The sequence below is a fragment of the Astyanax mexicanus genome, chromosome 6, assembly GCF_023375975.1.
Source record: "Astyanax mexicanus isolate ESR-SI-001 chromosome 6, AstMex3_surface, whole genome shotgun sequence".
Lineage (NCBI taxonomy): Eukaryota > Metazoa > Chordata > Actinopteri > Characiformes > Acestrorhamphidae > Astyanax > Astyanax mexicanus.
Genome location: NC_064413.1, coordinates 48,653,269 through 48,679,369, shown reverse-complemented (window position 1 = coordinate 48,679,369; position 26,101 = coordinate 48,653,269). Strand labels below are relative to the sequence as shown.

The 26,101-nt window shown below is 39.7% G+C and overlaps 1 protein-coding gene across 1 annotated transcript in view; it reads right to left on the bottom strand.

Annotated features, from left to right (window-relative positions):
- Positions 1-26,101, bottom strand: part of adarb2 (adenosine deaminase RNA specific B2 (inactive)) — a 323,936-nt gene that overhangs the window by 285,781 nt on the left and 12,054 nt on the right. The window lies entirely within an intron of this gene.

Genomic DNA, 26,101 nt, shown 5'->3' with positions numbered 1-26,101 from the left:
TAGCACAGTTGGCGGCTAATGCTAATACTGCTACAGAACTAAACTGAAAATGCTGTACAGCTCTTTACAATCTGACTGGTAAAATTAATACATATAGCGCACCGGTTATAAGGCGCACTGATGATTTTTGTGAAAATTAAAGGATTTTAAGGTCACCTAATATTGCAAAAAGTACGGTACATGCAGATAGATGGTGATTTTAAATGTGGGCATTTAACATTTCACGATAATCAGTGCCAAATGTATAGGGAATACATCACAGACGGCATTACAACCCACAGTGGACAGTGCAGTGGGTGGTAATAATCGTGATCTTTGGTATCTTACTAGAATTATACATAAGAACAGATAAATAACTCTGGCATAAATCACATTTACACTCAATACCAGAGACTCCACACACATATCCTGCAGGTCAGTGCAACCAGAGGTCTTATGATAGATTCCTAAAGAGTTTATTGGTCAAAGCAATGATTCTACATATAGAAACATGCCATCTCCAAAAGACAGTCATCTGCCAGGTTACAGCATTCTTTGGACTGCATCCATCTACAAAACCATGTTTATCTCTTACCATAATCTGAGTCTGCTACTCACAGTTCTACAGAGGTAACTTCTGGAGTGGTTAACTCAGTACTCAGTAAATCATCAGACCACTGAGCAGCTAATGAAGCACACGCAGTGCTAGCTACCCTGCATGACTAATGCACTAGATGCAGTATGTGCTAGCTGCCTGAGCCGCTAATGTACCACAGAAGTTCCTGAGCCCAGCCTTGCATACACATGCAGTAGCCCTGTTTCCTGCTTCACTTGCATTATGATATCATTATCTGCCAGTTCCATTTCATTCCAAATTTCACTCCAAATCGTTTATTTTGCATTGCATTGTGAGATAATAAAACTATTAAATATCATCCAAACAAGATACTACTTTAGTATCAAACTATTTAGTAATCAGTAAGCAGTTAATGGATTAAATACAAGTTGCTAATTGTCAAAAGATACTCCTGTTATTTATAGATGATTATTTATACAAACTTTCACTCCCATCAGCAAAGATTCCAAAATACAACATTGGTTTGCAAAATAATTTAAACAAATAAATATTAATGAAAAAAAAAAAAAAAAAAAACAGGCAAGACTTAGTAGTCTTAGTATCTTATCAGATAAACAGCAAATAAAAGCTTTTATATTTGATAGAGGGAAGAAAATCAAGCTCCAATCTATGGCATCACTTCAATCTCAAAAGTGCCAAAATACCGCAAAAACACCAGGTGAAAAAAATTAACCTGCGTGTTTTAACCTTTGTGTGTGTGTAAATGTACTTCTCGTGAGAGCAAATGTGAAACTAGCGAGAAAAAAAGGGAACCGTATGTAGGAGTGTGCCATATCGTATCGTACGTGATAATATTGCCAAAAAATTTGTATATCGTGAACGATATTATACCCTGAAATATCAAGCCATATTACCCACCCCTAATTATTGCATCAGAGTACTACTTCTTTGCCGTTCTTAGCAAAGGAAAAATCACACTGTTCTCAGTTCCCATTATATATCTACTAGAGACAGATTTTATCCGTCCAGTATCATTTATTTTACTTTAATCCTGAATATATGGAGATTTATGGAATGCATTACTAGTATCATGACATTCTGGATCATTGATACATTGATCATTGTTACAAATCAGATTTTTTATATACAGTTAGCCATAACTTATTGCATGCTACAATAAAATTCTAAATAATTTTTCTAATTCAGTGTTTTGTCATATCGTCAAAAGTATCGTTATCGTGAAAATTACCATGAAATATTGTGATATTATTTTAGAGCCATATCGCCCACCCCTAATCGTATGCACGCTAAACAAAATACCGCTACCGAGATTCATTTTTCTCCCTCTTGGGTGTTTTTTTTTTTATTTTCCACTCAAATTCACAGTTGTCATTGGCACCATGCAAATCAAATCATGGTCACTTCTCTTAGCGAATGCTATTGGCCAATGTCTCCAGCGTTTGTAACGGACCGCCTACTACCAACAGCCAGAGGAGGGCGAGAAAGAAGGACAGCAAGAGAGTTGGGAGAGTTTGGATTTTAGCATAGCTAGCTAACTGCTGTCTTTCTTTCTCACCCTCCTCCGGCTGCTGGAGTCCACAGTCCAGACCTCAACATCACTGAATGAGTTTGGGATGACATGAATTATAAGAAGCAAAAAAACTGATCTGACTTCTTGGGCTACGTTCAACAGCAGGTAAAAGTGGCCTAAATAAAAATCTTTTGTCATAAGTGACTCAAATGTGTTGTCTGTGTGGCACTGTGGATAACATAAACACACTGAATCTGACCGAACTGTCAAATCTGATTTGGAATAGCCACATCAGATTGTACATCGATTTAATTCGACCTACATAAAAAGGGAAAATGGACAACAGCAGTGAGAAAGGGTTTCAGTGAAGGGATATTGAGGTAAAAGACTAAAATAGAAGTAATCTGCAACAATTCAGTGTTTTAAACAAATGTCTGAATGCCACAGGCTGGCCTTGCAGCACTTAAGTTTAAAATAAAGTTTAAAGAAACCATGGATGCTAAATGGATGCATGGCTGAATAACATGTCCTTTCTACAGTTAACTTAGTAAACAGATTCTCAGTGATTCTTAGCCCAACTGTCAGCCACTGGAACTTCTTCACAGCTCTTGTTTTGTTGGAGTACAAAAAAACAAACAACAAACAATAGAAACAATAAAAAAAAACTGAAAAAAAGGATTTGGTGAGAAAATCAAATAGGAACCACTTTTACCTGCTGTGTGAACGCAGCCTATAATTTTGAATTTTTTTCATAAACTGAAAAGTCTGAAAATTAAGTCTCCTAAAAAAAAAAAAAAAAAAGAATGGAATGTAAATTAGGTAAAACACAAAAATGAGAAAATAAAATTTTAACAACTTATTTGCTGTTTTCATAAAAAATGAAATAAATAAAATCATTAAAAAGCTGTCTTACATTATTTAGACAAAAATAATTGCATTTGTTTTGATTACATGAACCACTTGACTTATCAAACCACCCACAGAATCACTCACACTAGAACTGTGATTGATTACAGAGCTCATTTGCATACAGGAGGCTTCTGTGATATGAATACTGCACAGGTCAATATCGTAATATTAACATTAACAGCAACATTATTATTTACAGGTTTGCACACATTCTATATAAATTCTATATAAATTCCTGGTGATCTTCATTTGAAGACAGTCTGCAGTAACATCCCGTCTGCAGCTCCAGTCATCACCATCATCCGCTATCAGCGAGGCCACAGACCCTCGCTCTGAAAGGCACCTCAGGTCCTCAGGTGAATAGAAGCTCTAATAGGAAGTGAGGGAAGCGGAGATTTGCGTATGGTGGGGGTGGGGGTGGTGGTGGTGGGGGTTTTGTTGGACGTGTGCCAGCGCTTGCCTGCAGTCTGCGTTTTTCCCCGACTCCAGCACGCCATTCACCGCATACAGGATGACAAATTACCCTCCCCACGACTTCACACCGCAGCCACCTCCCCATCGCAGCCTCCTCCAGATGGACCCAATTAAGCTATTAGCCAATGAGTGGAGCCTGATGACTCCATTAGGAACCATTCTGAGCTTAAATAAACTGAGCAAACCAACTGCTCCCCCCCCCCCCCCACCAAAACCTGCATTCAGCTCACTGCCCTGCTCAACAATAAAACACAGAGAGAGAGAGAGAGAGAGAGAGAGAGAGAGAGAGAGAGAATCAAGAGGACAGGAGAAGGAAAAATAGAGGGAAGGAAATAATAGAGAAAATAAAGAGAAAGAAAGAAAGAAAGAAAGAACACAGATAGCAGGAGGAGACCAGAAAAAGTGTACAAAAATAGACTTTTTGTGGAGGAGTGAGTGGAAGATGCAAAAAAGAAAGAAAGAAAGAAAGAAAGAAAGAAAGAAAGAAAGAAAGAAAGAAAGAAGAAAGACTCGGATAGCAAGAGGAGAACAGAAAAAAGGACAAAATGAGACTTTTTGACAAAATAAACAATAGGAAAAAGTGAGAAAAAGTGAGAGGGGAGACAGAGGGATAGAGAATACAAAAGAAATAGAGAGCAAAGAAAGAAAGAAAGATAGAAAGAAAGAAAGAAAGAAAGAAAGAAAGAAAGACAAAAAACAGCATGAGAAACTGTGAGAAACAAGTAAGAGAAATTAACAGAGAGAGAGAATAAAAATAAATAGAGAATAAATAAATAAGGAAAGAAAGAAAGAAAGAAAGAAAGAAAGAAAGAAAGCAGGAGGACACTAGGACGCAACTAGGAAATTAGAGAAATTGAGGAAATTAAATTAAAAAAGAGAAGAAGACAATAAGAAGAAGAGAGAGAGAGAACCAGACAAAACTAAGAAAGAGAGAACTGAGAGTGGAGGAGAAAGAACAGAAAGACAAAAGAGAAACAAAAAAAACAGAGAGAGAGAGAGAGAAAGAAAGAGAGAGAGAGATGGACAGAGGTCTGACAGAATAGACAAAACTGGGGAGGGGAGAGATCTGGAAGTTTGAGATGAAGAGAAAGAGAGGTAAGAGGCAGATAAAGAAGCAGAGAGATAAACAATAGATACTGAAGAACATATTGAAACAGAAAAATAAAGAGACCAGAGAGAGATGGAGCCTTTAGATGAATGAGAGAGAGACAGAGAGAACAAACAGAACAAAAAGAAAGAGAGAGAGGAGAGGCTCTCCACACGAGAGAGAGAGAGAGAGGACGATAATTTAGAGTGAAATACGTGGAGAAGAGATGTGGAGTGGCTTTATGCTCTCTCTCTCTTTCTCTCTCTCTCTCTCTCTCAGAGGCCCTGTTTATCTGCCATCACCTCAGCTGTCCCATATATTCAAGCACAGAGTCAATGCAATTCAGCGGCACCATCACTCACAGCCCTGCACCGCCCGGACCCTCCGCTCCTCTACCACACCGCACCGCTCGCTCCGGGACTCAGCCCACTAACACGCCTCTAATTTATACTAAACGCTCCAGCAGATAAACACCCAGTCCGAGCTGTAAACCCAGCTGATCTATGAACCCGATATACGGCCAGGAAGCATTTAAAACCAGCAGCTGGAAGGAATCGCTAAACAAAGGTCTTACAGGGTCAGATCCATTCAGATGCTTCAGTCAGAAATCATGTGCACACACACTTTCCTTTACCTCTAATGTAGTCAGTCCATAAGCCAAGTATATTGAGGACATCACCATTGCTGACACAGGTGTGCAAATACACACAAACAGCTCATCTAGTCCTTCTACAATAGAAACATAGTCTATGCTGTAGAGCAGTAGAACCACGTTTTCTGGAAAAATGGAGCGCCATCCAATACTTTTAGAATGAATTAGGGAAACTTTTATGTAACTTCAATACATATATAAACTTTCCACCAAAAAAGAAAGGTTAGATCGGGCCTAAAAAAACCCAACCTGAGTCAACCGTGCATGTGCTGTCTGAGCCCGACTCGACCAGGCCCATGAACCGTCTCTGGGCCCGAGCCCAATTTAAACCCGAGACTTTTAGTTAAAACATAGCTTTTTAAAATCATTTTCAGGCTGTTCAAATAAGCAAAATATGTTTAGAATGATGTTGTTAATTAACATTGCAACACTGAAGAAGTATAGACATGTTATTTAAGAAAAATGCAACAAGTATGTAAGGTGCTTCCTCACAAAATGTCTACAATGACTCTTGACGGCCTGATAATGAACTAAATAGAGGGAAAACTGTAGTTTAAGCTGTTCTTCACACTGACATTGCAAAAATCATGGGATGGGAACCATTGAATATCCCATGGAAGCTAAAGGAAGCTAAACTGACCTGCAGGTTATGTGTGTGTATTTATGGGGCCTCTTGCATTGAATGTGGTTTTGGATTTTTGTTGTTTGTCTGTTCTTAAGGACAATTATAACCAGATGCTGCCGGTCATGATCACAATAACGTGATCATGTATGCAGGTGTGGACATTTCCAAACCGCCCCCTGAAGTAACACTTCCCCTGATCAAGTTCCATCCAGCTTCTTCGAGCCAAATACTTTCTAAACTCTACTGTAAGAAGCTTCCTCGGCCACAGAAGATCTACAATGACTATTGAGGGCCTGATAATGAAGTAAACAGAGGGAAAACTCTAGTGTATGCAGTGTTTAAGCTGTACTTCACACTGATGGCAATCATAACCAGATGCTGCCAATTAAGATCGCTATAACCTCATGTATATACAGGTGTGGACATTTCCAAACCTAAGGTAAAATTTTCCCTGATCAAGTTGCATACTGCTGTCCTATAGAAATTTTCGCCCTGGTCAAGAACATTCTTTCCTCACCCAACAGTTGGAGACCATATTGTTTGCCCTAATTCCCAATAAAGTACTTATTGTTTTCAAGCCAAAAACAAGTCTCCCCCTCTAGTACTATCAGGCTCTGGCGGACATGCTGTAACAGGGGTCTCTTCTAGCACTTCTCGATTCTCCTTCTCTGACAATAAAATACAGTGGCACCAATCTGGGGTCCCCCGACGAGGCGCTGCAGCTGTGCAGCTGTCCCACTTTCAGCCAACCTTGGCAACCCCACTACCTCCTAATACAACCAGCGCTCCGCAAAGCTTACCCCAATGACATTTGTTCAGTTATTAATTCATTTATTTCAGCATGTACCTTCGTCACTCAACTTGCAGAAGGAACGTTTAAAAGTCGGCGGTAAGGGTTCACGCGGCATCTTCGAAAAACATCTGTTTCCCTGGCTTCAGATGCTCATCTCCTCCATCCGATTTCTGTTCTGCGGCCAGGGGAATTCCCCTTTCGAGCTGTGAGCTTATGACACGCTGAAGCGATTCCAAACTGTAGTGTTGAATTAATGATAAAGCAGATGCTTCAGAGAGCTCTTTTGTAATTGTGTTGGGGAATATTCACCTCGAGCGAGCGAGCGAGCGAGCGAGCAACCTCGCTCAGTCACAGTTTTCTGAAGCTGCGCCGTGGTGCCCTGCTGGGGTCGTTCCCTTTTTTTTTATCAGAGCAACAGAATAAGAGATGCGCTGGAGTTGAGAGGGAGGGGCGGTGGGGTTTTCTAGATGAAGATCCAGGAGTTTATTGGCTTGTTCATCCTGACACACTTTCACAGCAGCACACGAGGGGTTTGGAGCGAGTGTAACAGCGGAGGCTTAGCGAGGCACCCGCTACCAGCTGGCAAAGATTGCACTTGTCATCCTCAAGCTGAGAGAAGCCACGGCCACGCTGCAGCCCTTCACAGCAAGGTCCTGCCGGTCGCTCCAAACCCCCGTAATAATCACTGACATCCTCTGTACTCCATTTTCCCCCTTCTGGTCTCCGCCGGCCCTCCAAAACTGCCAATTTGCCTCAAACGAGCCAGACTTAATCCCATCGCGGCCGGCCCCCGGATCCAGTCCTGACGGCTGCCGGGGCCGAGCGCCAAAACAAAAGGAGTAAAAAGACAACAGGAAAAGGGTCTCATCTTCTAACTACCTTTGGCCCTGCCCGGCCTGTCAAAAGCCTGCCCTGTTGTCCTGATACCGCTGTCATCTCTTCGTAATTGTGCTCAATGGAGCTTGAGATATACTCCCTCGATGTCTGGCCTGCAAATCTCAGCCCGGTGTCTGAGGCTGCTGTCCTTTTCTAAAGCAGGTCAGACACAAACGCGTCGGATCTAACCGCTGCCGAACCTACCTGTCAGCCGTCCAATCGAATGGAAGCCGAGCTTCCCCCCTTTTATGCACCGTCACCTGTCTCCACGGCCCCTTCTCCTCGCCTTTTCTTTTACCTCTTTTGCCTCAGCGCTCCATCCATCATCCTGTCCTTCTCTAAACTGGGACGGCAAGGCAACCTCGCCGCTTAACCCCTCTTTCCTTCCTCCCCCTCTCCTCCTCCCTCCATCTCGGCATCCATCTTCTCTCTCGATGCACCTGCGGGGAGTCCTCCGCTCCCTCCGTTCCCTGCGAGTGGGACAAGGCCTGAGGGAATGAGCCCTAAGCAACCCGGCGCGATGACCCCGCTGTAACCCCTGCATGAAGGACGTCATGTCTGTCCCCCTTCTCTCAGCATGCTGCTCACCTCGCTGTAATAGACACTCCTCCTTCCCATCAATCACTCCCTCCGTCTCCCTCGCGTCATCGCCCTGCCTGGACACCGCTGCTCCAGTTTTTCCCTGTCCTCCACCTAAAGGGTCACTCTACACAATCCTTCACATACTGTACTGCGCAGAAAAAAACTGTATGAGTAATTCTGATTGCCAAAATCAAACATCATAATAGTGTTTATTTTAAAGAATTGATCAGTAGAAGAATCTCTTTTGGTCACCAACATATGACTTTTTAGTGGATAATTCTGCAAAATACAGGAAAACAAAAAGTGTTGTAGTCAAACGCATTAGAGCAGTGAGATCAGAATTCACTCAGAGAGTTGGGACAGAGAAAAGGAAGAATGCAAAGAGTCCCAGGAGACCAAGACTTTGTAGTAACCCTACCTCAACCATGAATTAAAACTAAAACCTAACCCTAAACCTGGTCTTAAAATAATAGGATTAGGGGTTGGGTTACAGTAAGGTGTAGGGTTAGATTTAATAGAGAATCGTTTACTGTTACCTTACAGTTTTGTAAAGTTGGATTTAAAAGATATCCAGTTGAATGTTAGTCAATGGAATTGATAATGAACTGTCCAAATAAAGTTATACCCTTTTTTTAAGTATGTAATATGTGATATAACTTAATATGTCAAGGATCAGTATACACAAATATCCTCAAAGCATACTAAGAACTGGTAAAATTTCCAGTGTTTTGTCGATAGACACTATATCATAGCCACATACAGTACACTGTAGCTTATGCTACAGCCTGGCACACACCTCCCCATAAATGCAGCAACTATGAATGGTCCACTGAGCATCGTATTCCTATCTTCACATTTTAACCTACAAACATACACACCAATTCACAGGTACACATGCTCACAATGGCATAGGCCACTTGTGCCACTATGCCCTAGACTCTGTAAAAAAAAAACTTTGTGTTTTACTATACAAATAGAAAATTTGTCATGTTTATGAGCATCACAGTTTGCAGAAATCTGATTAATTATTCCTATAGTCACAGTTTTTGCTACGTCTTTAAAATATACGCCTACTATTGTCAATTAAGATGATTTTACAGATATCAGATATTCTAAACAACGGTACAATTGTTCCCCTCCACCTGCTCTTCCTTCCTGTGCCAGTCACACGTTCAAGACAAGGTCCTTGAAACCTCTAACAGTCCAAGCTTGCTGCATGGCCCCAGATTCCCTCAGAGCTGGAGAAGGGGGCACGGTCGAGCACAGCGTGGCGCGGCCCATGTGCTCGGGCTGCAGAGACAATAAAAGCTGCACATAAGTGAGGGCTGCTGCGATGCAGACACTAAAACAAAAGGAGCGTTTTCAGGGGCTCAATTAAATCACTGGTGACAGCGTGCATGTGAAGCCAGATCCACCGCGCGCCACTTGACTCCTTTCATTAGTGTGCGACGGTACAGAGCAAGACTAGTCTTATATGTATATTTATAGTTTAACAACCAGCTGGAGAGTGGAATCCTGCGAAGCTGCTCGGGGCTTTGTGATCTTGTCAAATAGAATCAGAAACACAAAGAGATGACAAGCACTCGGGGACGTTGTGTTGTTTCGGGAGGAGACAAAAATAACCGCCGAACAGAACACCACTATAGGGTGTTCAGAACACGGAAACATGATCTAGTCTTCCATCAGTCTAGAGAGCGGCGGAGAATAAATACGGCCATTCCCAGAGTACGGGAGGTTAGCTCGAAGTGGCGATGTTTCATCCCCGCTAAGCATCAACCGCTCATGAGCCGGGTTTTAAGTAATGTGCCCAGACTGTAATGACCAGCAAATTAAGTCCAAGTGGACAACACTTCTGCTCAAATTGTTGCCGCTCGGGGCCAGTCAATAAAAAGCGTGTTGTTAAAAAAAGAAGAAGAGAAGATCTGTGCAAAGCGCAGACTCTAGACTCTAGACTCTGACTCGCGCTTTGAGACTCATAATTATTGGACAATCATTATGTTTAACATTTTTAGTGTATTAACATTGATTTTTAGTCTACTGTAAATTAACACATTCCTCTATCCTCTCACGCAAACACATTACCGCCAGACAATTAAAAGTTTACTCAGTCCTGTCGCTGTCATTCTGCCTGCTCTGGACTCTGAACTACACAACAAAGACTCCCATTCCCAGCATGCACTCACACCGGACTTCTCTGATGCTACCAGCTTCTGATTGTTTGCACCTGGTCTGTTCAGTATATATGCCCCTCTGTTTTATATGTCCCTCACAGAGTATTGAATCTAGTTATCTAGCCTTCTACAAAGTGTTTCCTTAGTTTTTGCCTTTGTTACCAACCTGTTTTTGTTTTTCTACTACCGATTCTTGCCTTGCCCTTTTTATTGTTTGTTTTCTGTTGCCAACCTATTTTTGTATTTTTTGACTCTTTTTTACTCTATTTCCTTGTCCTTTATCTCCTGTGTATAACCCTGGTTTTTCTGAATTTGCTCTGGTATGTTGATTACATTTGCTGCCCCTGCCTGTCCCTTACTACTTCTGTAAGCCTAGCCTCTTTGTTAATAAACTGTGTGTTTGGTATCCACGTGTGTCTGACGTGTGTCTGGCCCGCGTGACAATTGCAGAATGCAAACGTTTAACTTCACTGTACACTGGCTTCAAAGTAAAGCTTAGGTTGTTTTTTTTTCCCCATATTGCATCGCAATAGCCTGTTTGATCATATAAAAACTCAGTACAAATCAGTACAAATACAGTGTGCTAATAGATTATAGTAAATGCTTTGACTTTATAGTGGTGCAGTGTTCTTAGGAAACTGGATAGCAGCAGATAATGACAGAAGGCTCATTACAACCAGAAGAAAAATTACTTTTATTTTTTTAGAGATTTGAGACTTGACTTGAAACTCGTGACCAAAAACTTGAGATTTGACATTTTCACACAATTACAATAACACAGAGATGGAAACCTGTGCAGCAGGGATGATTTAAAAAAAACAGTCATAGGATAATATCTTGCTCAAAATAGCTTAAAATATATTGATATTGATGATAAATTACCCAGCCCTGTGTGTGAAGCCTTATTGTTTGAATGTGGATGTGATTTCTGCCAGAGTCACTTTGTCTGTTCACATGGACAGTTTTAGCCAGATGCTGCTGGTCACAATCACTACCACCCACTGTGCAGGGAGCAGCAGAAAATAAAAACAGTCATGGTTAGAATATGGTGATTTAGCAAGAACTGGCAACGCTTCATCCCTGCTAAAGCATTGAGCACTTATGAGCAGGATTTTTTAGTAATGTGCCCAGACTATAATGACCAGCAAATTAAGTCCAAGTGGACAACACTTCTGCTCAAATTGTTGGCGCTCGGCGCCAGTCAATAAAAAGCGAGGTGCAAAAAAAAAAAAAAAAAAAGAAGAAGAAAAAAGCTGTGTGTAAAGGGCGAAGGGATAAGCGACGAGAGGCCCTTGGCAGAGGGTGGAGGGCCGCATTGATTCAGCTGGAGCACCGCGCTGCCATTCGAGCTGACTCAATTCACTGGAGGTTAACGAAAGGAAAAACAGCCACAGCAGAGAGAAAAAGAGAAAGAGACATGTAAAATTAGAGGCTTAGCGAATGGCCTGCCAATTGTAGGACTAATTAAAAAATGGCTAATTATAATGCGCTTTACTTCGAATAATCACTGGGCTATAAAGTCCTGGCTGTCAGGTGTAAACAAGGCGTGTGACTACGCGAGGCGGAGGAGGAGGGAGGGGGGCGGGGGGGATCAATGGACATCTGTTCATTTATCTCAGGCAGGAAACCAAATTGAAAAATGGATTGCCCGGCGTGCCACAAATCTGCATTGTGATAAAGGAGCAATACATCGCAACACCTGCTTAGTAAACGATAATGACCGTTTCAGCAGCAGCCACCCCTCCACCCTCCACCCGCCCGCGCCCTCCTCGTACCGCCGGAGAAGAATCAAATTGCAATCTCTGGCTGGTCGTCAGACTGGGAGTGCAGAGAATGTGTTGGTATAGTGGAGGCAGGGCCAGACAGGATGTCTTCAATCACGCAGTGAAATTCTTCAGGTGCTGAACCGGGTTCTTCATTATGGAACTCTAATGAGTCAAAATGAGACAATAAATCCATTCTGCCGCCTCCCCGGCTCTGGAGTCTCTGACCTAATGATATTACATTTTACTCTTTTAGCAAAGGGCCAATCCGTGTGTCCCCTGACATGCTCCCGGAGATTGCTCTACATTCTCACCGCCAGGCGCCACAGCAGATGATGCTTAACTAGAATCAACAGAGAACGCTGTCAGCAATCTCCCAGTGATTCTCAGGTGGGGGGGAAAAAATCGCTGTCTGGGTTGGGTTTATTGACTACTGACAGCCCTGTGACAGGATCTGTCTACCTGTCTATATATCTGTCTTTCTATCTATTTATTAATCTATTAATAAATAAACAAGTCAAATAAAAAAATAAACAGAAAAAATAAATGGTAACGTTACAAAGAAAAAGGACAGAAAATATTTTTTTATAGCATAACTAACAGTCTCTATCAGTCTATCGTATATTTTCGCACTATAAAAGATAAGGTTTCATACATAAGGTGCACCGGATCATAAGGTGAATTTTAAGTGACACAATAAGGAACTTCTAATTGAGCAGATCCCGTCGCTTGGGGATGGTGGGGGGTTTAGCTAACTAACTAAGTTAAGTAAAGTTAAGCTAAGCAAACAAAGTTATAAAAAAATATTTTCTTTTAAAGTCAAACAAGTGCTGGATGTTAATCTACACAGATTTCTCTCCTAAAAATTGTATATTTGGGTGAGTAAAGCGCTTTTATCTAATTATGGTAAGTTTAGATATTTTAGTTTACGATTTTCTCCAGGACTAATGCATTAAGGCTAGGTGTTAGCGGCTAACCACTAGCAGTGCTAGCCAAGTTTAGAAGCAGGCTACATGCCGATAATACTCACCTCTGAACAGTAAAAGAGCAAGCACGTTGGCGGGTAATGCTAATGCTGCTCTAGCAGTGCTAGCGGGGCTTAGGAGCAGGGTAGAGGCCGACAATCCTCACCTCTGAACAGCTAAAGAGCTAGCGCGGTTAGCAGCTAATGCTACTCCAGCCGTGGTGCTGGAGAATTATGTTTGCATGTGGATCATCTTGTATTGAATGTGGATGTATTGATTTCTGCCAGAGTTGCTTGTCTGTCTGTTCACATGGACAATTATAGCCAGACACCGCCAGTCACAATAATTATTACCACTTATTGTTCTGTCTACTTTGGGTGGTAATTTAACCTTCTTTAGAAGAATGATATTTAAAATGTTCTAAACATCTGGTTTCCACTCTAAGGCCTCACTCTAGCTCCTATTATACACGCCACCTTGCCATGAGCACATTGGCCGATGTTCGGCCTCCTTCACAAGATAACACCTCAACTCTTATACAGGTGTGGGTGTCTCCTGAAGTAATACTTTATGATCATTCTGGATACTGCTGTCTCATAACTCTCGGCATGTTAGTGTGCATCATCCCAGCTGTCCTGTTCCCTGTCCTGTTTTTTTATTTAATTTCATAGCAGAAGTAAAAGTGTTAACATCTCTGAAAAAAATACATTAAGCAGAAATTGTAAAAGGCAGCTGACAATGATAAAAAAAAACTGAAATTACAATATTTTTCTATCGCAGAGATGATGGGTTGTTTGTTGATGAAAACGCATGATCCAGCTGGTATGGAAACAAGTCATAATTTGTTTCATTTGAAAAACGGCATGATGACTCAGAGAACAGTGCGATAGTGTTTTCATACTGCCTCCCTCTTTTACAAGTAAATTATCCTTGTCCTGACTGTAGGTGGAAAACACTGAAAAAAAAAATACATTTAAAAAAATCTAACAGATACAAAAAAACACATTGAGAGTCTGGCACTTAAGTGTTCGCTGCCAATTCAACCACTCAGCTCGGATAAAACGGCATCTTACAGAGGACCTCTTGTCTGGGCAGTCACGTCTATTCCTTCAGCTCCGACCAGAGACGAGAGAGAGAGAGAGAGAGAGAGAGAGAGAGAGAGAGAGAGAGAGAAAAAGAGAGATAGAGATAGAGAGAGAGAGAGAGAGAGAGAGAGAGAGAGAGAGAGAGAAAAAGAGAGGGGGGGGTCTAAAAATTCACAAAATACAGAAATAAAATAAACGTTCACAGAATCCAAGTTAAACTCACTAAATAAAACAAAAAAAAGGGTTTGTCTGATCCTGAAAGCTTTCAGTGAGCTTAAAAAACACTATGCATTTGTATAATTTTCCAGTTTACTGCCAATTTAATGCTGTTAGCCAACCTTTCTAAACATTACCAGAACACGTTCCTCACCTCATCTTTCTTATATAACATATAGAACTGTTTGGTGTCCCTGATAATATATGTGTACAGTTATGTATTATATGCATTGATGTATCTCGTGCAGTTGACATTTGTCATTTTCAAGTGAAATTGTATTTTTCTAACATATGGTCATTTCACCTGTTGCTTAAAGTGCCAGTCGTTTCCAATATCGCTGACAAAAGAACTATGAGTGTATGAGACCTTTAATGCATTTATTCAGAAGTTTGGCCAAAGTCTCGGTGCAAAAGCCCAACCTGACTGCCCCACTCGACTCCAACTTCTAACTAACTACCCACAGGCAGACAAAGACTTAAATAGGAACAGAATGTGTTTAAAGAAGCCAAATGTGGTAACAAATGGTGGTCTCACAGATCAGTAACAGAATACCTAAAATCAGATGTCCACCCCTGATAATATGATAAATTTTACCAGTAAAGCCACTCCGCTGAAGCTTTATACAGGAGTTTCAGTTTAGTTCCTCAGTGCCGAGACTGGAACAGTATTAGCATTAGCCACTAACCACACTAAGCACAACCTCTTTCGCCATTCAGAATGTGAGCATTATCAGCCTGCAGCCTGCTGCTAACTCCGGCTAGCACTGCTGGAGCAGCATTAGCATTAGCCACTAACCACACTAAGCACATCCTCTTTCGCCATTCAGAGGTAAGTATTATCAGCCTGTAGCCTGCTGCTAACCCTGGCTAGCACTGCTGGAGCAGCATTAGCATTAGCCACTAACCACACTAAGCACATCCTCTTTCGCCATTCAGAAGTGAGCATTATCAGCCTGCAGCCTGCTGCTAACTCCGGCTAGCACTGCTGGAGCAGCATTAGCATTAGCCACTAACCACACTAAGCACATCCTCTTTTGCCATTCAGAGGTAAGCATTATCAGCATGTAGCCTGCTGCTAACCCTGGCTAGCACTGCTGGAGCAGCATTAGCATTAGCCGCTAACCACACTAAGCACAACCTCTTTCGCCATTCAGAAGTGAGTATTATCAGCCTGTTGCCTGCTGCTAACCTCGGCTACCACTGCTGGAGCAGCATTAGCATTAGCCACTAACCACACTAAGCACATCCTCTTTCGCCATTCAGAAGTGAGCATTATCAGCCTGTTGCCTGCTGCTAACCCCGGCTAGCACTGCTGGAGCAGCATTAGCATTAGCCGCTAACCACACTAAGTGCAACCTCTTTCGTCATTCAGAAGTGAGTATTATCAGCCTGTAGCCTGCTGCTAACCCTGGCTAGCACTGCTCGAGCAGCATTAGCATTAGCTGCTAACCCCAGCTAGCGCTAGTTCTTTTGTGATTCAGAGACAATATAAGTATATAGGAGCCTGTGCATTTACCATGTTAAAACAAGCTATGTAGGACAAACAACTAGCTGATAGAACTCTGGCTTACCCAAACACTCAGGGTTCCTCCATGTAGCGCAGATCATTTATACTGTTAAACCTTAGATCCACCAGTCAGCATTAACATGTTCTGGTAATAACTTTATTAATTTAACTATAATTACATTAAACATTAAACGACTATTACTAAAATGACTCCTATTTTATTTTATTATATATGTTTAAATAAAAACAAAGTTATGTTTACTGCTGTTCTTTCTTTTAACGTGTTGTAAAAGTGCTTATTAATGCAAATTAATTTATAATCATCAATCATATAATCAATCATATAATAATCTCCTTTATAAACTATTATTAATCCTTTATAAAGGAGCCTTTCTTTCAAGTGGCACCAATGATAGGTACAGAATTGCAGTGTGTGATTATAGTATAACTACAACATGCCCCTATATACGGTGGCCGAGAAAGCCCAACGCAGTGCAAATTGAAAAGCGCTGCAAAAGCACAAAACACATCCATCAAAATTACAACACAGGTGCAGCAAATAGAAAAACGCGCTGCAACTAGAAAAACGCGCTGCAAATAGAACCACAACACAACGGAATTTTCCCGGGGGACCTTAAAAGATGCTGTACCAGCTGTATACAAAGGACAATAAGTGGCAAACAAGCTTCTGAAAAGTAAGTTATGTTTATTAAAAGTTCTGCTTCACAAAAAGCCTTGTTTGCCACTTATTGTCCTTTGTACACATAGTGAAGTCTGAGACGTTACTGAAGACGCAGCTTAGCTGGTACAGTATCTTTTAAGGTCCCCCGGGAAAATTCCGTTGTGTTGTGACTCACTTCCGTTGTGTTGTGGTTTTATTTGCAGCGCGTTTTTCTATTTGCAGCGCGTTTTTCTAGTTGCAGCACCTGTGTTGTAATTTTGATGGATGTGTTTTGTGCTTTTGCAGCGCTTTCCAATTTGCACTGCGTTGGGCTTTCTCGGCCACCGTACCTATATAGTCAGTGGAGCTAATATAATGCATTATTTATATTTATATAACATACACGTACATAACGTTGCCTGGTGACATTGAGCCATGAGCCATGAGCCACGTCCAGGCATGCCACCTACAGAAATACACACACTTCTACAGTAAAGCACAGTAAAGCATCACCACTACAGAAATAGCGATGTAGCGTCCGCACTCACTACATACGTCCGCTTACATCACAAACACCTGACATGAACGTGTGGTATTTTAAGCCATGCTTTTTTAAAAATTACTTTTTTAAATGACTTTGCATTTAGCAGATCTGACAAGCTCAGGATCATTGTGATCATTCACAGCCATGAAAAGGCGACGAGAGCCCGCGAGATCATAAGTGAAAGAAAATATGCAACAAAATTAAAGACATCATTCACGACGCGACAAGGATATTACAAAACTCGCACTGTTTCTCCTTCAGCGTCGGTGAATCACACAGATTTGCGGCGGTGTCGAGAGGCTGTGATACACGGTGCACACACAAACATCATCAGGGCCCAGCCAGGGGAGGGAATTGTGCTCCTGTCAGAAGCCCTTCTCCAAGACACTTAAACAACAAGCAGACATAGATTAGTCACATTAGGAGCTCCATCTGCCACTGAGCTCTCTCTCTATCTATCTCTCTCTCTCTCTCACTCTCTATCTCTCTCTCAGGCTCTCTCGGCCCGGGCTCTCCCGCGGAGGCCATTCACGGCTAGCTGAGCGCAGGTAGCTGTATAGATCCCGGCTTGCTGCCTTTTGTGTGGCCCAGCGCCTCAGCCCATAGAGGATGAATGGGGCAAAGCTCGATAAAAAGCCGCCTATCACAGGCGCCTCGCTTTTTACTTCCAGTATGGACAACACGCTAAGCTTTGCATTCAATACGGGGTAATGACGGCCACAAAAAAAAAAAAAAAAAAAAACGCTTTTCCTAGACCACCCACCCTCTAAAGTGCATGCACACACACACTCATACACTCACACACTCAGACACACTACACACTCATCTCATTTTCTTCTGTGTGAACTTGTGTGAACTCGTGTGCTCTCATGCTTTATGTCACTGTATCTGCGCATGCATTTATTATTTTTTTTAACAGCCGGCAGCGCTAAATAATAAATAATAAATAACAGAAAAATAAATGATATTGGGCATGATTGTCATAAAGCTGTTGTAATTTATTTATTTACTTTTTATACACTATATGGTCTTGATAATTTAAAGGAACACATAAGGAATCATGTAGTAACTGAATCCTTTCAGACCTTGCTTCCATCACAATGCACAACGTCTTTACTTTCTTACGTCACACGTACAGCCTCTAAAAGAGGATCCGGCTCAGTTTTACTGAACGCGAGCAGCTGGTGGAGCAGTGGAGACTTCAGAAGGGGAAACTCAGAGCTCAGTAGCTCATTCACTCATAGTTAAACCAAAGAAATGAAGGAGTGAAGTTTCTAACTGAGCGCTCTTTTATAAAGGGGTTTATTAATAGTTTATAAAGGAGTGTATTAATGATTATAAATTAAGTTAAATTAATAAGCACTTACAACACATACATAGAAAGAACAACAGTGAACATAACTTTTTTACATATCTAATAAAATAATATAGGAAGTCAGTTTATTCATTTAGTGTTTTCCTTATAGTTAAATGAATACATTAAGTTGTTAACAGAAGTTTTAATGCTGACTGATGGAAAAGACAAAGGGAGATAAGCATCTAGGTTTATCTAAGATCTGAGGTTTAACAGTATAAACGAATGTGAAATCACTATTTCATACACAGACAGGCCACTGTTGCCCTTCTTAGTTATAATTAATAAGCATAAATATATATATATATATATATATATATATATATATATATATATATATATATATATATATATATAAATGATTTATGAACCCGTTATAAAGGAGCCTTATTTTAAAGTGGTAGATTTTATTTTAAAATAAAAGATCAGGGTTTTTGACACCTATATTATTCTACCAGCACAGACGATACACATCGACCCCTGCTTCAGTCTTTCAGTCTGTTAAAAACGTATTACAGTGCACAGATATAAGTGCTAGCTTGCTGTACTCACTCTTCCACACATCTGCGCTTCCCCCTCCCAATCTCTCACCCACCCTCTCTCTCTCTCTCTCTCTCTCTCTCTCTCTTTCTCTCGTTTTTAACTTCCCAGCAGTTGGTAAGCTCAAGCTGAGAGTGACAGGTAGGGGGAACAGCAGGAAAAAGGTGACAACAAGATAATAGCTTCTGCTGCAGGGTTCATCATAGTGACCTGACCAGATTCTGCAATGCTGTGCGCACGTACAGATTGTGCGTGTGTGTGTGTGTGTGTGTGTGTGTGTGTGTGTGTGAGTGTGTGTGTGTATGAGAGAGGCAGGGAACAGAGTGTGTACTGTGGCTCTGTGTGTGTGTATCAGAACAATGGTATTTGTGTAACACATGCAGGATCCTGTTTGTTCAGACGCTGCTTTCAAATTAAAAGAACCTCCATCAAATTAATGAGAAAAAAGCCAAAGGGACAATGATCCTCTTTGTGCCGTGGGCCGAGAGAGAGAGGGGGGATTATCACCCACTCATGCAGCACTGTTAGTGTTTCCGCTTAGACTTAAAGCCACACTTTTACTGCAGTTTTATACAAATGTCAGAAAACGGGGTTATACATTTATAATACAGTTGCGTGCATCTAAAAAAATGCAATGTAATAAAAAGTAAAAAAACAAAACAAAAAAAATTGGCAACACTTTCTATGAATCAGGTATAAATAAAGCACTATAAATGCTTTCATAAAGCTTCATAAACCATTAATTATGCTTTATAACACATGACATAAGCATTTCTAACTATACGTATAACTATAAATGTTTATATATATCTCAAACATAAAACTATACTTATGTTTGAGATTATAAACATTTATGTATAGTTAGAAAGGTTATGTCACTTGCCATTTTCTTTAAGAGCCAGGTCCACTGGCTCTTTAACAGTGCAGCTCTTCTGCACTTCTCAGCAGAGGAAACTGAGGGAACATGTTAAAATGTTATTTTATGAGTTTTCTGCCTATTGTTGATGTAAAAGTTGGGTTTGCACTCCTATTGCACAGGTTTAAGCCTGGCACAGCTGCGATTGCCAAAATAGCAATAAGCAGCTGATGCTTGACTGTTGTCAGGGTTTTAATCAGTCAGTGGTGCACCTGTGTTTTTTTTCCGCCACCAAAATAGCAATTTACGAGAAATTTACCTGAACACTTCTTACTTCCAGATCACCATACCCATCAGAGTAGATATATCCATAAGCTGCATTGCCATTTAAACGACGCAGACAGAAGGAGTTAATATAGACTGTTGGTGAGGTGTAAGATAGCAATTAGCATCAGAACAACCCTTGAGCAAAGTATAAGAAAGGAGCGTTAGGCGTAATTTGAATCTGGCAGATTTTTGATACATTTTTTTAAAGAATATCATGATGAATGGACTAGTATAAATTTTTCAAAAAATGTAAAAAATAAAATAAATTCTTTTACAAATGTTTTTTCAGTCCTTTTGGAAATACAATGTCTGATAGAAACACATATATATATATATATATATATATATATATATATATATATATATATATATATATATATATATTATTTATTTTTTTTTTTTTTTAGTTTTTTTTTTTTTAGTTTTGTTGATGTTAATTTGCTGATCACACATGCACACACTCATGCATGAAGCATCTCATCAGCTCAAGCTCTCCATCATTCTCTCTGGATAATATTCTGCTGTATTTTCACTGTGTTTTTGCACCGTGGTCACGAGAGAGGGGCTGGGAGTTTCTGGAACACATCATTAGGTTTAGCTCATCTCCGTGAGACTGAGAGAGAGTGATGTGATGATGGAGAGGGGGAAACCTGTCCCGCCGTGAGGAGAGGGCAAGAGTGGGGTAATGGATGGATTCTGACGTCGGGGTGAGCTTTAGGAGTCAGCGCTGATGAGCTTCACTGCAGGAGAGATTAAAACCATGCCTGTAAAACTCACACGAACATGCACACGCCTCCATCAGGCCTTTTACCACTATAAATACATCCACACCTAAATCTTTAATGGGAAACAGCAGTAATGGCACACGATTACCCATTAGAGGAGTGTACTTACATGCAGCATATTTTCACTGTCATGCAAAAACATTTTTATTTTTGGCTCTCATTTATGTAACTAATGTAGCTTTTTTTTTTAATTGTGTTCAAATTTCCTAATGAATGGACCAATATAAAATATAAAATCTATTTTACTCTGACTTCCACTGAAGTTAGGAACCATTGAGGAGATGCAAGGTTTTGTATTGACTCTTAATTGTTTCTGAGGGAACCCTCCCACAGGGATCAATATAGATCTATCTATCTGATGATATACAGAGATTTACTATAGTCACAAAACCTGTATGAAAAATAGATATAAATAAATATCACATAAATATATTAACTTATATTGCAGTCTATTTTTTTATCATTTCGGTTGCCAAATATTCTGTGCATCCCTAGGATCGACCAAAATGTTATCGAAAAAAAGGTATTGCGATTTAAAGTATGGCTGTATTGTCCAGCTCTACATTGCATTACCATTTATAATGTTTTATTTTATTTTAATATATGTATTCATTTTAACTTGACAGCTAGCAAACGTTTCATCTTAAATTAATCAAATAAAATGGTCCAAAAATCTTCTGTTATTATTATTTTAGCACTTAACTTTAACCAGCTATTTCCCATCCTCTTGAATGAACTGTGAGGATTGAATAGAGTATACGTGGTTGCCAGGTACATGTTTTTTTTTCATGGAAATGTATAAAACTAAACACACACACACACACACTTACACAGAGTCTCTCTATATGTAGATGCATGGTGTCTCTGTCCTTTAAGCCTGGTGTTAGATGTGGTCTCAGGTCCCCCGTATCCTTCAGACTCCAGCGGCTCGCCAAAATTCATCTAACCCAGGGAGCAGGAGAGCAGTCTGCAGCGCAGTGAGAGAGGAGAGAGTATCGATGGCTGTAAAGCCCCGCTCTCTTTACCCCTACAAATGTAAGCAGAGCACAAACACGCCGGCCCAGTCAATCTGGGGAAAGTGTGCGCAGGCCGCTGGTCTGAAAGCCAAACACACGATCGGATATCACAGCGAACGCAAGAGCGACTGGAACCGGCTGTGTTTGAATACAAATACATCAGCCTGTGTCCTCTAAAGCGCCTGGATCAGAAACAACACACACAAAACTACAACACACCACGACCGGCAGAGCGGAAAACACACCCCGACACTTTTAAAGTACGAGAAAAAACAGAATTACACTCAGTTAAAGTGATTATTTCAGTATTTTATCATTTAATCTGAGAATTAAACTATATAATACAGTCAATTAGCATGTAAACTTTTTAATTTACATGTTTTTTTGTGTACTAAATAAAATATCAGAAGTGCATTTGACACAAAACACACTTATACTACAACAAATGAGCTAATGACCTAATTTGACCTAATGTGAATCATAATGATTGGACCAATAAAATACTCTAAAATTGGTATATTTTTTTTTTGTTATTATTATTATTTTTCTTTTCTATTATTATTATTTTTTTCTATTACATATATTTTTTGTTTGTTTGTCTTCTTCTCACAGTGCCCACAGTACCAAAAAACTTTGTATAAACACTAATAAACAATAAAGTTAAATTGGTCCTCCGAAGAGGGGGGGTGGTTCCGTCCCCTGAAAGTTCCCATTTTGTTCCCATTTTGACAATATATATATTTCATCACAGCCACAAATCCTGCATTAGAGATGTACAATAATGGAGACACATTCCAACAAAATTATATATAAAAAAAAACAGAATTCATTTTAAATTCAGTTTAAAAGTAATTTTTCCACTTAATATCTGCATTAGACTGCAGTCTACAATCAATTACCATGTATACTTCTCAATTTATATGTTTTCTCTCTACTGAATTAAAGAGCAGACATGCAGTTTTCATGAAACACACTAAAGTCCCTATCTTACACCACCCTGCATAAGGTGCACTGGAATGCTCATTGCTATCTCACACCCTGCCAACAGTCTATTTTCCTGCTTTGCACCTGCTTCATTTAAATATCAACGGTTCTTCTGAATATATTGTCAATATGTCTATGCTTGTGGTTGTCTAGAAATGATGTCACTTTTATCACTTAATCTTTAAATTATACTTGAAGGTACAGTTAACTATCATGCAAACTTTTTAATTTAGACTTTTTTTTCTGCACTGAATTAAAGAAAAGCTCTGGAAACAATTAAGAGACCACTTACAAATTACTTACTTTGATTTGACCAAACTGAAAACTTCTGGAATATATATTTAAGAGGAAGATGGATGATCACAAACCATCAAACCAAACTGAACTGCCTAAGGAGTGGCACATAAAGTTATTCAAAAGCAGTGTGTAAGACTGGTGGAGGAGAACATGCCAAGATGCACATGGTAACTTCACAAGAGAGGAATTTCAATGGAGGACAATGTAAAAATATTTTATTAAAAGTCATTTTGGTTCATTTTTCATGATGTTTCGAGAAAATGTTAAAAAAAAAAAGTAAAATACGTCAAACATTAAGATACAGTACAAGGGTTCTGCATCACAGTGACAGTAAGCAAGTCAACAGGTTTCTTCATTTAGTGTGAAAAGTGCTGCAGTATTCTTTTAATAGCAGAAAAAGAGAGAGAGAGGAAAAAATGAGAGAAAGAGAGAGAGAGAGAGAGAGAGAGAGAGGCACTGGATCAAACAAAGCTAATGCAGACGAAGATTTTTTAAACACCTTATAAAGGATTTGCTGGATAAGCTGGGTGTGCACGCGCAGGCCCTGCAGAAGCCCGGAATCGATGGATGAGAGGGGATTTAAAGAAGGGCACGAGCGGAGAAAACGCTGCTTTAATGCACACGCTGAAAAAGAGTGCTGAACCTAAACTACTGAAATAACCTAATCTACTCAAACAGGCATAATCACCTACAGACCACAATCTCCACCACTGCACCCTGCTAGCCCTGCCAGCCCCGCGATGAGCTAATGCTGCTCTTACCCCCTGCTCACGTTTAAATAACACCAGCAGCTCACACACGTGCCCACCGCATCACAACCACCGCTCACCATTGGACCAAAAATGACCATTCATATGCCTTTAATGGGTTTTAAAGGTAAACTTCATTTACTTTCACAGAGAAAGATTTTTAAAGTGGGCATGGCCAAAATAACATCATATTTACAATAAAACATGTTTTTCCAAGTGTACTACAGATATTTAGCAATAGAGGATTTTTTTAGACAGGACCTAAAGGAGGGCAAAATGGGATAGAGGAGGAAAAGAGGGGAAGAAGGTAAGGAGGTTAGAAGTTATTACTTTGATAAACCCTGTTATAAATTTATAGAGCTCAAATAAGAGTTCAAATAAGATTAAACAAACAAATTAAATAATTAATTAAAACATGTTAAAAAAAAAAACATATACAATAATGGACTATGGTACAAATAAACATACTAAAAAAAATCTAAATCAATTCCAAGCAATTTGGAAGCATTTCTGTTGGTCCATTTCTTGTGAAAGTGTGAGACAATGTAAAGAACAACTTGGGTTTTAAAGATTTAAAGTAGAGACACAGAGTAGCTGCAGACGTTTTACACGAATAGTGATGTAATGTAAAACACAAGAAATAAACAGACATCCAGTATAGTGCGTATGACCCATGTCTGAATGTATATAATAAAAAAGTCATTAGCACCTAGTAAAGTATTATAAAACACTCATAGTGCCTAAATAATGATTTTACTACTTTAGTGAGAGTGAGAGATATGTTGAATTCATGCAGAACACACATAATAATACAATCAATCGTACTTAATAAAAATAGAAAAATAGCTACTTAACACTAATAAACAAACACAGGTTATGCACACCTGCAGCTAAAACAGTAATGGGATTGTAAAAACTGTTAAATTACACTTGTCATTCCCCTCAGTACAGAAGCTGCTGTCATGCTAGTACCATTAGTCTTATTTGGTAGCGTGGTGCCAGTGCTAGCTCTTGGGCATTGTTAATTGATTTGTGGCCCACATCGCAGAGCAGCGCTGGCTCTGTACAGTCAGGATGTGTTTATGTAGTCTCGTGCTCACGCCGTCTTCACCAGGACTGACAGCTCCCATAGATGCTAACGCTCCTTTATTATGCTGCTTATCTGATAGCTGCTAGCGTCTGCAGCACGAGCGGCTCATCCACTCCTACACCGGCCCAGAGTTTCAGCTTCCAGAGAGACGGGAATCAAGTGCAGAATAAGTGAGATGTCAAGCGCATGAGTAAAGACAGTATGATAATTAGGGCTAGACAATACATCAGTGTATTTATTAATTTCAGTTGATGCAATTTGTAATTCCAACATCTGTATAAACAATATGAAAGCTACAGAAAAACTGCTTATAATGCTACGATGGATGCGTGTCTAAAAAATAAATTAAACAATTTTCTCAATAGAGTTGTTAGGCAGTATTAATATATCAAAGCATTGGAATATTATGTTTTTTTATATAATACTGTATTGATTTTAAAGCAAAAAAGTACTATTCCAGATTGAAGACATGGCAAAATATTGTAATAAATGGTGTCAGTATGTTTCTGCTACCATTCCTTGCATAGGCACATACAGCTCTGGAAACAAATAATGAAAAAAAAAAAAAACTATAATTTATTTGATTTTACCAAATTGAAAACCTCTAGAATATAATCAAGATGAAGATGGATGATCACAAGCCATCAAACCAAACTGAACTGCTTTAATTTTTGTAAAGGCATAAAGTTATCCATCCAAAAGCAGTGTGTAAGACTGGTGGAGGAGAACATGATGCCAAGATGCCTGAAAACTGTGATTTAAAAACAGGGTTATTCCACCAAATATTGATTCCTGAACTCCTAAAACTCCTTTATGAATATGAACTTGTTTTCTTTGCATTATTTGAGGTCTGAAAGCTCTGTGTCTTTTTTGTTATTTCAGACATTTAGCATTTTCTGCAAATAAATGCTCTAAATGACAATATTTTTATTTGGAATTTGGGAGAAATGTTGTCTGTAGTTTAAAGAATAAAACAACAATGTTCATTTTACTCAAACATATACCTATAAAAAGCAAAAATTTAATTAAAATTTAAGTAAAATTTAAAAAACATACAATTTACGTTTAAGTTATAATTGCATATTGCTTTAAAATACATTTTAAAT